This window comes from Elephas maximus, chromosome 9 (genome assembly GCF_024166365.1).
Source record: "Elephas maximus indicus isolate mEleMax1 chromosome 9, mEleMax1 primary haplotype, whole genome shotgun sequence".
Classification (NCBI taxonomy): Eukaryota; Metazoa; Chordata; class Mammalia; order Proboscidea; family Elephantidae; genus Elephas; species Elephas maximus.
The window spans coordinates 524,365-539,125 of NC_064827.1; the positions used below are offsets into that span (position 1 = coordinate 524,365).

The following is a 14,761-nucleotide window of genomic DNA, read 5'->3' on the forward strand; positions in this document are numbered from 1 at the left end:
ATGAGATTCCATCTCACTCCAACAAGGCTGGCATTAATCCAAAAAACAGAGTAATAAATGTTGGAGAGGCTGTGGAGAGACTTGAACACTTACTTATACACTGCTGGTGGGAATGTAAAATGGTACAACCACTTTGGAAATAGATTTGGCGCTTCCTTAAAAGCTGGGAACAGAACTACCATATGATCCAGCAATCCCACTCCTTGGAATATATCCTAGAGAAATAAGACCCTTTACACGAACAGATATATGCACACCCATGTTTACTGCAGCACTGTTTACAATAACAAAAAGACGGAAGCAACCAAGGTGCCCATCAACAGATGAATGGATAAATAAATTATGGTATATTCACACAATGGAATACTATGCATCGATAAAGAACAATGATGAATCCCGGAAACATTTCACAACAAGGAGGAATCTGGAAGGCATTATGCTGAATGAAATTAGTCAGTTGCGAGAGGATAAATATTGTATACGACCACTATTATAATAACTCAAGAAATAGTCTCAACAGAGAAGAAAATATTCTTTTATGGTTACAAGAGTGAGGAGGGAAAGAGGGAGAGGAGTATTCACTAATTAGATAGTAGACAAGAACTTTTTAAGGTGAAGGGAAAGACAACACACAAAACAGGAGAGGTCAGCACAAACGGACTCAACCAAAAACAAAGAAGCTTCCTGAATAAACCAAAGGCATCGAAGACCAGGGTAGCAAGGGCAGAGGTCTGGGGACCAGGGTTTCAGGAGACATCTAAGTCAACTGGCATAATAAAATACATTAAGAAAACATTCTAGGACCCTAGTGGTCATGGTCCCCAGACCTTCTGTTAGCCCAAAACAGGAACCATTCCCAAAGCCAACTCTTTAGACAGGGATTGGACTGGACAATGAGACAGAAAAAGATGCTGGTGAAGAATGAGCTTCTTGGATCAAGTAGACACTTGAGACTATGTTGGCATCTCCTATCTGGAGAGGAGATGAAAGGGCAGAGGGGGTTAGGAGCTGGTGGAATGGACATGAAAAGAGAGAGTGGAGGGAAGGGGCGGACTGTCTCATTACTGGGAGAGCAATTACGAGTACATAAAAAAAAATTTTTTTTTTAAGGTGTATATAAATTTTTGTATGAGAGACAATCTTGATTTGTAAACTTTCACTTAAAGCACAATAAAAATTTTAAAAAAGAAAACATTCTGCATCCCACTTTGGAGAGCGGCGCCTGGGGTGTTAAATGCTAGCACGGGGCCATCTAAGATGCATAATTGGCCTCAATCCACCTGGACCAAAGGAGAACGAAGAACACCAAAGACACGAGGTATCTATGAGCCCATGGAACAGAAAGGGCCACATAAATCAGAGACTACATCAGCCTGAGACCAGAAAAACTAGACGGTGCCCGGCTACAACCTATGACTGCCCTGACAGGGAACACAACAGAGGATCCCTCACGGAGCAAGAGAGCGGTGGGATGCAGACCTCAAATTCTCGTATAAAGACCAGACTTGATGGTTTGACTCAGACTAGAAGGGCTCTGGAGGTTATGGTCCCCAGACCTTCTGTCGGCCCAAGACAGGAACTGTTCCCGAAGCCAATTCTCCAGACAGGGGGTGGACTGGACTTATAAGATAGAAAATGATATCGGTGAGGAGTGAGTTTTTCGGCTCAAGTAAACACATGAGACTATGTGGGCAGCTCCTGTCTGGAGGGAAGATGAGAAGGCAAAGGGGGACAGGAGCTGGCTGAATGGACTTGGAAACACTGGGTGGAGAGAAGGAATGTGCTGTCTCATTAGGGGGAGAGCAACTACGAGTATGCAGTAAAGTGTATGTAAACTTCTGTATGAGAGGCTGACTTGGTCTGAAAACTTTCACTTAAAGCACAATAAAAAAAAAAAATAGCACAGGCAAGTAAAAATTTTGCTGAAGATCATTCAAAAGTGATTGCAGCAATAAATCTACAGGGAACTGCCAAAAATTCAAGCCGGATTCAGAAGATAATGTGGAACCAGGGTTATTATTGCTAATGACAGATGGATCCTGGCTGAAAGCAAAGAATACCAGAAATATGTTTACCTATGTTTTATTGACTATGCAATGGCATTCAACTATGTGAATCTTAACAAATTATGGATCGAAATCCCAGAACAATTAATTGTGCTCATGAGGAACCTGTACATATATCAAAAGGCAGTCACTCGAACAAAGCAAGGGGATACTGTGTCGTTTAAAGTCCAGAAAGGTATGTGTCAGGCTTCTATCCTTTGAATATACTTATTTAATTTTTATGTTGTTGTTGTTAGGTGCCATCGAGTCAGTTCCGACTCATAGCGACCCTGTGCACAACAAAACAAAACAGTGCCCGGTCCTGAGCCATCCTCACAATCGTTGTTATGCTTGAGTTCATTGTTGCAGCCACTGCGTCAATCCACCTCGTTGAGGGTCTTCCTTTTTTCCGCTGACCCTGTACTCTGCCAAGCATGATGTCCTTCTCCAGGGACTCATCCCTCCTGACAACATGTCCAAAGTATGTAACACGCAGTCTCGCCATCCTTGCCTCTAAGGAGCATTCTGGTTGTACTTCTTCTAAGACAGATTTGTTCGTTCTTTTGGCAGTCCATAGTATATTCAATATTCTTCGCCAACACCACAATTCAAAGGTGTCAATTCTTCTTCAGTCTTCCTTATTCATTGTCCAGCTTTCACATGCATATGATACGACTGAAAATACCACGGCTTGGGTCAGGCGCACCTTAGTCTTCAGGGTGACATCTTTGCTTTTGAACACTTTAAAGAGGTCCTTTGCAGCAGATTTACCCAATGCAATGCGTCTTTTGATTTCTTGACTGCTGCTTCCGTGGCTGTTGATTGTGGATCCAAGTAAAATGAAATCCTTGACAACTTGAATCTTTTTTCCATTTATCACGTTGTTGCTCATTGGTCCAGTTGTGAGGACTTTTGTTTTCTTTATGTTGAACATAAAAAATAAAAAATCTTTTTTTTTTATGTTGAGGCGTAATCCATACTGAAGGATGTGGTCTTTGATCTTCATTAGTAAGTGCTTCAAGTCCTCTTCACTTTCAGCAAGCGAGGTTGTGTCATCTGCATAACGCAGGTTGTTAATGAGTCTTCCTCCAATCCTGATGCCCCATTCTTCTTCATATAGTCCAGCTTCTCGTATTATTTGCTCAGCATACAGACTGAATAGGAAGATGGACCCAGCAGTCTACTTCTGAAAAGCATTAGCCAGTGAAAACCTTATAAATAGCAGCGGAACGTTAATTTGTATACTGAGCAAATAATCCACAAAGCCGGACTATATGAAGAAGAGGGCATCTGGACTGGCGGAAGACTCATTAATAACCTGCGTGATCCAGATAACACCACCTTGTTTGCTGAAAGCAAAAAGGACTTGATGCACTTTCTGATGAAATTCAAAGACCACAGCCTTCAGTAATCCATATTACACCTCAACATAAAGAAACAAAAATCCTCACAACTGGACCAATGAGCAACATCATGATAGACGGAGAAAAGACTGAAGTTGTCAAGGATTTCAACACTCACGAAAGCAGCAGTAAAGAAATTCAATGAACATCTAGGTCAACTGGCCTAACAAAATTTATTAAGAAAATGTTCTGCATCCCACTTTGGTAAATGGCGTCTGGGGCCTTAAAGGCTTGTGCGCAGCCATCTAGGATGCATCAACTGGTCCCATCTCACTTGGAGCAAAAGAGAATGAAGAAAACCAATGACACAAGAAAACCTTAGCTCAAGAGACTAAAGGACCACATAAACCACAGACTCCACCAGCCTGAGACAAGGGGAGATAGATGGTGCCTGGCTGTCACCAATGACCACTATGACAAGGGACACAACAGAGAGTCCCAGACAGAGCAGGGGAAAAGTGTGAAGCAGAAGTTAAATTCACATAAAAAGACCAGACTTAAAGGTCTGACAGAGACAGGAGGAACCCCCGAAACTATGGACGCTCTATTAACCCAGAACGGAAACCATTCCCGAAGCCCACTCTTCAGACAAAGATTAGACGGAAATATAAAACAAAAGATAATACGCGTGAGGAGTGTGCTTCTTAGTTCAATCAGATACACAAGACCAAATGGGCGGCTCCTGTCTGGAGGAAGGAAGAGAAGGCAGGAAGGGACAGAAACTGGTTGAATGGACACAGGGAACCCAGGATGGAAAAAGGGGTATGGGCCGTCACATTGTAGGGACTGCAACTAATGTCACAAAACAGTACGTGTATAAATTTTTGTATAAGGAATTAACTTGAGCTGTAAACTTTCCCCTAAAGCACAATAAAATAAATAAAGACGTTGGAGCAGTGAAAAAAGAAATCAAATGACACATTGCACTCAGCAAATCTGCTGCAAAAGACCTTTTTAAAATTGTTAAAAAGCAAAGATGTCACTTTGAAGACTGAGATGTGCCTGACTCAAGCTTTGGTGTTTTCAATTGCCTCATAAGCAAAAGGCGGACCATTAGTAAGGAAAACCAGAGAAGAACTGATGCCTTCGAATTACGACGCTCGCACAGAATATCCAATATACCATCGACCACTAGAAGAACGAACAAATCTGCCCTGCGAGAAATACAGCCAGGATGCTACTTAGAAGCAAGGATGACAAGACTTCCTCTCACATACTTTGGACATGTTATCAGGCGAAATCAGTCCCTGGAGAAGGACATCATGCTTCGTTAAGTAGAGGGTCAGTGAAAAAGAGGAAGACCCTCAACGAGATGGAGTGACACAGAGGCTGCAACAAAGGTCCCAAGTATAACAAAGATCATGAGGATGGCACAGGACACAGCACTGTTTCGTTCTACTGTACTCTAAAGGGTCCGTATGAGTCAGAACCAACTCAATGGCACCTAACAACAATAGATTTCTGGTTAAAAGCTGAACAACCCAGAAGACAATGGAACATCTTTAAATTGCTGGGGGAAAAAACTGTTAGCTTAGAGTTACACAATCCTTCAAACATAGCTTTGTCAGACAAAGGCTGAGAAAATTAGTCCAGAACAGACCAGCAAAATAATATTAAATAAAGTTCTTTAGGCGGTAGGGAAATGATACCACACAGAAATCAGATCTACAAAAAAGGAACTAAGAGCATCAGAAATGCTAAACATGTAAGAAGGTATTTTTTTTTAATTTATTCTCATTTTGATGCTTTGTTAAAAAGATAACTGTTTAAAGCAAAACAGTAATAAATTTTGTGGTTAACAGGATCTGTAAAAATGAAATCTATAACAATAGCAAAGAGGACATGAGGGAAAATGGAATTAACTACTATGAAAGTAATACTTTCATAAATATTTAAAGGTAGACTGCTTAAGTTAAAGATGCATACAGTATCATAAACCCAAGAGCAACAACTAAAAAACAAAAGTATAGCTGATAAACCAACAGTGGAGATGATATTAAAAAAAAAAACAAAAAACAAATCTACTCCCGTCGAGTCAATTCTGACTCATTGCAACCCTATAGGACAGACTAGAATTGCCCCATAGAGTTTCCAAGGAGCGCCTGGCGGATTTGAACTGCCGACCTGTTGGTTAGCAGCCGCAGCACTTAACCACTACGCCACCAGGGTTTCTGGAGATGACATGGAATGATGAAAAATAATCCAAGAGAATGCAACAACAGAAGGAAATAAAGAAGAAACCAAAAACGGGGCAAAGAGGAAAAAAGGATAATATGGTAGAATTAAACCAACACATATCGATAATTACATAAAATGGTCAAAAACACTGCAATAAAAAAGAAGAGTATCGAACCAGATTAAAAAAAATGTTTTTTGGATCCAACTGTATGGTATCTATAAGAAACAACTTTAAATATAAAAATACAACAAAGTTATGTGTAAAAAGGTGGGAATAACACACCATGCAAACACTAAACAGAAGAAAACTATGGTAGCTACATTCATATTATACAAAACAGATTTCAGACAAAGGGATATTAAGATCACCGAGATAAAGGAAGATATTCATATTAATAAGAAGGCCAATTCAGCACAAAGACATGATAATCCTATGTGTTTATACAACTAAAACAGTTTCAAATAACATGACAATGAACAAACAAAATGACAGAAATGAAAGAAAAAAACTGGTAAATTCACAATTACAGATGGAAGTTTCAATACTCCTCTCACAGTAAAACAGATACCAGAAAACCAAACCCATTTCCACAGAGTCAGTTCCAACTCGTAGTGACCCTACAGGACAGAGTAGAACTGCCCCACTGGGATTCCAAGGAGCTGCTGGTGGATTTGAACTGCCAACATTTTGGTTAGCAGCTGAGCTCTTAACCACTGTACCACCAGGGCTCCTGTGAATGGGGTTTGTTTTGAAGAGCAAACATTTTTTATTTTGGTGAAGTCTCATTTACCAATTTTTATTTTGTAGGCATACTCCCACAACGGCATCCTCTCAAGAACAAAACGGGAAAGATCAACCAATAACACAACAATGCAGCTGCATCTCAGAAACGTGCTGAGCACAATAAGCCAGATATCAGACCTTGTATTTAACGATCTCATTTACTTGAGACCCCATTCATGGGGACAGAGGGCAGGGAGGGCAGTCTGGCGGGCACCTGGGGCCAGGCATGGGGCTGACCGGAGAGGGCATAAGGGAAGGTTTTACGGTGAAGGAAATGGCCTGTATGCGGGTGTGGTGGTAACAGCTACACAACAGTCTACACTTGACAAACGTCCACACAAGCTACACTTAAAAATTAGGTATTTCACTGTATAATTATATAATAACGTTGATTTCTTTTAAAAAACAAAAGTTGATTTTAAAAATCATACACGTTTTTCAGGGAAACAAAGAGAAACAGATGGGCGTGGGGGGCAGAGTGGTGTGAGGGGTCAGCACACGCGTAATAAGTGAGTGTGCAAACGCAGAGTGGGGGGCAGCGGAGGGTACGGGGAAGGCGGTGGTAGGACAGGGGCAACAGATGCTGGTGCTCCAGGGAAGGAGAACGCCTTGGCCTGACCCTCTGCATCTGAGGTTGAAATAGAAGAACAAGGAAAAGAGATTCCGCTCTGTACATAAGTGACATGCAACTGAAGTTTGGGTGTTCGTCAATAATATTATGATGGGGAAATGAAAAGACTATATGTATGAGTTGGCAGAAAGGTAACATGAGATTTTAGTTTTTCTACTAAACTCACTAGCTTCAGTTCCAATGAATTTATCAAAGAAAACACTTCCACTGACACTGAGGGGGAGACAAGTGATCCCGTTTTGAAATGTCACTGATCCTAGAATGGTCTTCTGTATCTTCATCTCCTTATCTGGGCAGGAAATCCCTTCGCAGTCCCCGCCTTGACTCACAGGGAATCAATGTCTTCAACACATTCAGAGGTATTTTCTGTGTCAGACACTTAACTACTTACATACAGAGTAGGGCTTCCCTTATTCAGTGACACAAGCATATGAGCAATCTTTTTAAATGAAATATAATTCAAAACCTGAGGTCTGGATTGATGGTGCCCGTGATGTATACGTGCAACACCTAATTTAAAGAAAAAAATAATACAATCTAAATACAAGCCGTCAACAGCTCAGCTTTGTGGGTCCGAAGAATAGAATCTGATTCCTGCTGTGAAAAAAAAAATTTTGGACTTGGTCAGAAACTAGCTTTTACATGTATTTCAGAAAACAGCAAAAACAATTAACAAAAACTCAGTTGTTTACCGATGACTGCCCTGACAGGGAACACAACAGAGAACCCCTGAGGGAGCAGGAGAGCAGTGGGATGCAGACCCCAAAATTCTCATACGACCAGACTTAATGGTCTGACTGAGACTAGAAGGACCCCGGTGGTCACGGCCCCAGACCTTCTGTTGGCCCAGGACAGGAACCATTCCCAGAGCCAACTCTTCAGACATGGACTGGACTGGACAATGGGTTGGAGAGGGATGCTGGTGAGGAGTGAGCTTCTAGAATCAGGTGGACACTTGAGTCTGTGTTGGCATCTCCTGCCTGTAGAGGAGATGAGAGGGTGGAGGGAGTTAGAAGCTGGACAAAAAGACACAAAAAGAGAGAGTGGAGGGAGTGAGCGGGCTGCCTCACTGGGGGGAAAGTAATTGGGAGTGTGTAGCAAGGTGTATATGGGTTTTTGTGTGAGAGACTGACTTGATTTGTAAACCTTCACTTAAAGCACAATAAAAATCATTTTCAAAAAAAAAATTCAGTTGTTTACATTTTAGGTCTACAAATAGAATTTCTTCTAGTTTGAAATAAGCCCATGTACCTGGTGGCACAGTAGTTAATGCTAACCAAAAGGCCAGCAGTTCCAATCCACCTGCTGCTCCTTAGAAAACCTATGGGGCAGTTCTATTCTATCCTACACAATGGCTCTGAGTTGGAATCAACTCGATGGCCGCAGGTTTACCTGCTACCTAAACCTACACACTCCACACACACATCACCTGAAGTTTTCAAAAGATCCCCCATCTCTGAGGTTGTACAGATATGAGGCCAGGTGTTCTCGCTTCCATATCAACAAACACTCATACCCCAAACACATGCCTAACTATTACTCCATCAGTTCACCAACAGCACGGGCACAGAGAATCACAGGCCATTTTAGTCCTCACAACAATGAATAGCACAGATAATGCAAACAGTATTAGCTACTGAGGCTTGGCTTTGGAATAAGAATGAAGAAAATATTTAATTTATTCTTATTCAAATAAAATAATAAACGGCAGGGGGACCCCAACAGAAAGCATGGGACACAGAGATGTGAGAGCAAGCTGGGAGGGGGAGCGCAGCTCCATCAAAGAGCAAGGACCCAGGCCCTGCAGGTCAGAGCTGCTGTCTGCAAGCTGCATACGCACGCGTGTGCATGTGGGCACGTGGCGTGGGGGTGTGAAGGCCTTGCACACAAGAGCGGCATCCAACCAGTGTCTGCAGAATCACCTGGTGTCTGCCTGTTAGGTTCAGGCCTACGGGGAGAGAATTAAGGGGCTGCATTTGAAAGGGGGAACCTCAAGCCCCTGGATTCCCCCGAGCTACACATTTAATGATTTAGTCATTTAACAAATATGTGCTGAGCACCCACTAAGCTAAGGCCATGGGGTTGATATAAAGAGCTCTCCTTCTACAGAGAAGATGCAAGAAAACAGCAAACGGCAAAAGAGCACTGTGCTTGCTCTGGGCTAGTGTCCACCAGGCAGGTAACCGTTTGGTCACTGAAAAAACACTGGAGCCTTGAGCTGGTCAGGAACACCGTAGAGTCAGCAAGTTACTGAAAACTGTTGTTCAAACACACTAAAAAACAAAGAAAATGACAGAGAAAGCAAAAAAAACAAGTGTGTAACAGCTGAGAACTCTCCACCCTGAGAAGCCCGCTGTGGAGGTACTGGGCGGCAGACGCAGATGCGGGTTAAGTTATCGACACTCTGGGTGGCAGAGAGGGGAAGCCCAGCGGGAGAACGATGAGGGCCCTCTGGGAGAGTCAGTGGCGGGAACGGCTTGAGAAAAAAAAAAAAAGCTGAGACTCTCCCAAAGGATTGGTGATATTGTATTTCTCTGGAAGTAGAGGTAAAACTGAGCCTAAAAACAATAGTTAAACTGACCAAGAAAAACAGTAGAGAGGACTCAAATCACTACAATTAGGAGTGAATGGGGACATCGGTACCGACCTTACAGAAAAATGGTTATACAGAAATTTTATGAAAAACCGTAGGCCAACAATTAGACAAGCTTAGAGCCAGTGTCTGTGTCCGTGGGGGTCTTCCCTCACAGACGTCAACTCTAAGTGTCCTCTCTGGCCCCAACCACCAGAGCTGAGTCAGATCTCACACAGTAAAGGGCATAGTCTGCCCATGACTTCAGATGTCCTTAGGAAAACCAAACTTCTGACCAACTGGCTACAAATCTGGAAGTTCCCACTACCCACTCGGATCTGATAATTCAGTAGAATGACTCGCAGAAGTCAGGAAAGCAGTATACTTATGATTACAGTTTTATTATAAAGGATAAAAATCAGGACCAACATAAAGAAGAGATGCATACGGTGAGGTCTGGGAAGGTCCCCAACATGGAGCTTCTGTGTCCCCAAGGACACATCACCCCCACAAGCATCTACCTCTTCCACCAACCAAGAAGCTCACTGAAGTTCAGTGTCCAGAGTTCTAACTGGGGCTCACTACACAGACATGACCGAATCACCGTCCATGTGGTTGGATCAAGCTCTGGTTCCTCTCCCCTGAGGTCTGGCTGACATCATATGGTGGGCTTTTCTGTCCTGGACAGGGCCCATCCAAGAGTCACCTCCTTAGCAGAACAAACATTTTAGTCACTCAGAAAATTTTCAAGAATTAAGAGGTTATCTCCCAAGAACCAAGAACAAATCCCAAAGTCTCTGGGCAGGGTTAGTGGCACACCCCACCGTTGACAAACTGGGCACATTCCTAGAAAGACACAAACTACCTAAATTGACTCAAGAAGAAATAGAAAATCTGAATAAATGTATAGAAAATAAAGAGATTCTATTAGTAATCAAACACCTTCCCATAAACAAAAGCCTAGGACCAGATGGCTTCACTGGTAAATTCCACCAAACATTTAAAAGGAGAATTAAATTCCAATTCTTCACAAACTTTTCAAAAAACAGAAGATAAGGGCGCTTGTCCCAGCCCACTCTGAGACCAGCATTAAAAAAAAAAACCAGTGCCGGCATAAAAAAAACAAGCCATCACAAGAAAACCACAGACCAGTATTTTTCAGATGTAGATGCAAAAATTCTCATTAAGATACTAGTAAGCTGAACCCAGCAACATATGAAAAAGATAATATATATACCATGACCAAGTAAGATTTATCCCAGGAATGCAGGGATGCTTTAACATTTAAAAACCAATTAATATAATCCACCGTATCAATATAGAATAAAAAACAAAAACTATATGATCATCTCAATAGACACAAAAAAGGTATTTGATGAAAATCAACACCCTTTCAGGATAAAATGACCTAACAAACTAAGAACATTCTCAGCCTAAAAAAGTACATCTACAAAAACCTACACCCAGTACCATACTTGGGAAACCCTGGTGGCTTAGTGGTTAAGTGCTACAGTTGCTAACCAAAGGGTCGGCAGTTCAAATCCGCCAGGCACTCCTCGGAAACTCTGTGGGGCAGTTCTACTCTGTCCTATAGGGTCGCTATGAGTCGGGATCGACTCAACAGCACTGGGGTGGGGAATATCATACTTAATGGTGAAAGACTGAAAGCTTTCCCCCTAATATCAGGAACAAGGATGAATGGATAAACAAGACGCAGTGTATCCATACGACAGGATAATGCTCAGCCATAAAAAGTTAACACACACTACAGCATGGATAAACTGTGAAAACATTATACTAAGTAAAAGGACACATACTGCCTGATTCTATTTGCATGAAACCTCCAGGAGAGACAAATACACTGAGACAGAAACCGCTGCCTAGGGTTGGGGGGCGGGGGGGGTGGGGAGGTTTGCTGGAAGTGACTACTAAAGGATAACAGCTTTCTTCCGAGGTAATAAAATGCTCTAAAACGGACGGTGGTGATAGTCACACGACTCTAAATATACTAAGACCATTGAATTGTGTACTTTGAATGGTTGAATTGTACAGCATGTGAAATAGATCTCAACAAAGCTGTTACCAAGAAAAAAAAAAGATACAAGCCCACAAAGACAGAATGAACAGAAAATTGCAACAGTACCATAAATTTGGAAATTGGAAAACAGAGGGAGGAATAGTATTGGATTCCACAGACCCAAAAGAGCCAATTCCTAAACGGGCCTTGGGGAAAGCTGTAGTTCACCCTGATCTATCCTACGGAACACTCTAAGGCCAGGAACTAGCAGCCGGCCCGGGTTACCTCCCTGGGCCTGGAGGTGGGGACACCTGAACATGGAAGACGAGTAGAAGTCCTGGCAAAGCAGTGAGGGGCCTGGACACTGGCTCTAAGCACACCACGCGTTGGTGTACAGAAGGCTACAGGTTCCCGCTCTGGAGGGGCAAAAGGAGATCCTCCAGATTGGGGACACAGGCTTAGCTGAGGGCAGGTGTAACGCCTGAGGCAGGGCAATTAAGTCATCATCCTCCTCGCACTGGATGCAGAATGCTGAGCTCTCTCTGCTCTGGACACGGGACCTGACCAGCCCAGACAGAATGACCTAAAGCCCTGACCACGGGGCTCCCCAGTTAGATACTCCCCAGAAAGCACCTTGTGCTCAGAGATCCTCTCAACTTCTTACTCAGGGGCAGACAACTGAAAAGAGCCAAACTTAAAATAGTAACTCTGAAAAGAGTGTGTGCAAAACAACTATGGATAGGCTCAGAAGGTATGAGAAGAACTTCCTCTCATTGAGAATAGTGTCCTGCATGCTTTCTGCTATCAAGAACACAACACTAGGAAGAAAGGTCTTCTTGTATAGTATTTGACAATGGCACAGTCACTGGAAACCCTGTGGAGCACAGTTCTACTTAGAAACACATGGGGTTGCTGTGTCTGGTTTTTAATATCTTCTACGTGCCCTTTCCAGCTGTAAACCTAGGATCCTTTGCACAGTATGATTTTTGAGAGTGCTTATGGAGTCTACTTACATAAAATATCTAAGGTTTTTATATTAGCTTCAGAAAAACTGTGTGGAAGTACTTATCAGACTACAAGTCTGATTTAATATTTCACTTGAGCAATTTTCAAAGGCTTTAAAAATGTCCGTTTGAGATTATGGTATTAAGCAAAATGTTACATGATTCTTTTTCAACTATAGTAAAATTCCTTTTCTTTATATTAAGAAAAAATATAATACCATACAAAAAGAAATATTCAGAGAATAAAAAAGAAGCTTTTATAAATCAAAATATGAGAGCAGAAAGGAAGAGTTCAAGAGAATGGCTGAAGGAGTGAATGGAATGTCCCAGAAAACACAAGATGACAATGAAAAGGAAAACAAGAGGGAAAAGACATCCAGAACACCAAGTGAGATGTCCAATGTCTGAAAATCTCCAGAAAGAACAGAGGAAGCAGATTAAAGGAAATAATAGTTCCAGAAAACTTCACAGAACTGAAGGACCCGAGTTCAGGCTTGAAAGGGCCAACCCACTGAGTTGTTGGCTGTGAATATAAACTCAAAAGGCATTAATGGACCCAAAAAACTCAAAAACCCACTGCCGTCGAGTTGATTCTAGTTCACAGCAACCTTACAGGTCAGCAGCTGAGCTCTTAACCACTGCGCCACCAGTGAACAGCAGCACTTCAAACAGGGTCTACTAACCACTGTGCACAGTATCATCTCCTTGTATTTTCCCCCAAACTTAACTCTTCTGTACTTCAATGAAAGAAGGCCATACAGTGGGGTAGCTAAGAGTGCAGGTTCTGGAGCCGGACAGTCACGTGACCCTGAATCGGCTCCTTGACCTCTCTGCACCTCCAGCTGATCCTTGGTAAAACGGGGCAGCAGTGACACTGGACAGACAGATGGGGAGAACCACGTGAACCACTCGACACAGGGCCTGAAGCGTGGCGAGCGCTCAGGAAAGGTCGGCACTCGACACAGGGCCTGAAGCGTGGCGAGCGCTCAGGAAAGGTCACCACTCGACACATGGCCTGGAGCGTGGCGAGCGCTCGGGAAAGGTCGGCCGTCATCACTGTTGTTTTAGTTACTGTCCTTCTAAGACTCACCAGAGATTAAGAGTTGCCTACTAAACACCCACTTTTTCACTTTTCTCTTTACTAACAGAACTTGGTTTTATTCTAGGCAGCAAGCTGCCCGACTACAAACCTGTTTCCCAAGCCCTGTGTAGCTGGGTGACTGCTGAGATGCACACCCCAGCGATGAGGAGAACCTGAAATGCACCCTCACTGAGGACAACCAGCTTCTAAAGCCACCCTGCTTGCCCTTGACTCCTGCCTCCTTTGCTCTCGGCCTGGGGGCACAGAGGCTGAACTGCAACAGCCACAATGTGGCAAGGGTGATCCTGAGAACGGAAGGCCCTGGTGATGTTGTGAGGCCATGATGCCAGCCCTCCACAAAGAAAGAAACCCCAGTGCATTCAACCCGCTCAAGCTGGTTTCCTATGAGCGGCTAAAGGCAAGACCTAACAGAGCGGGGCAGAGGCACCCTGTGCAGACGGTTAACAGGAGACGGAACCTCAGGACCAGCTGGGCCATGTAAGCACAAGGCAACACCCATGGGGAGAGTGGGTTTCCTACCCGGAGCTGAGCAGTGCTGTAGAGGTCATCCAGGGCAGCAAGAAAGGCCGTGTGGCCCTCACCCTACATGGAAGCCCCAAGCAGCTGCACATACAGGTAAGACACCATCCCCACTGTGCGTGCACGGTCAGCCTGCGGGGGACCAGCCGACATCCAGGGCATCACCTCCGACACCTGACAGCCCTGCCCTCATCCATAGGCCTTGGGGTGTGCACCTGAGATCCAGAAACAAAGAAGACATCTCGGGCACGAAAAGGAGGTGTCGCCGGGCATGTGCAGCAGGCGGTGGCCATCTGGAGTGGCAGCGGAACCTCCACACAGCTGAGCGTCCACTGTGGGCACAGCAGGCAGCCACCAGCTGCCAGCCTTGGGTGGCTGAGAATAAACCCTCCGTGTCCCAGAGACTGTAATTTGCTGGGTGTACTAAACACTCCGTATCCTACAGACTGTAATTTGCGGGGTGTACTAAACTTTCCGTGTCCCACAGACTGTAATTTGCTGGGTGT

The 14,761-nt window shown here is 43.6% G+C and overlaps 1 protein-coding gene across 6 annotated transcripts in view; it reads right to left on the reverse strand.

Annotated features, from left to right (window-relative positions):
* EHMT1 (euchromatic histone lysine methyltransferase 1) overlaps nucleotides 1–14,761 on the reverse strand; it is a 268,050-nt gene that overhangs the window by 138,583 nt on the left and 114,706 nt on the right. The gene's annotated exons all lie outside the window — the stretch shown is intronic.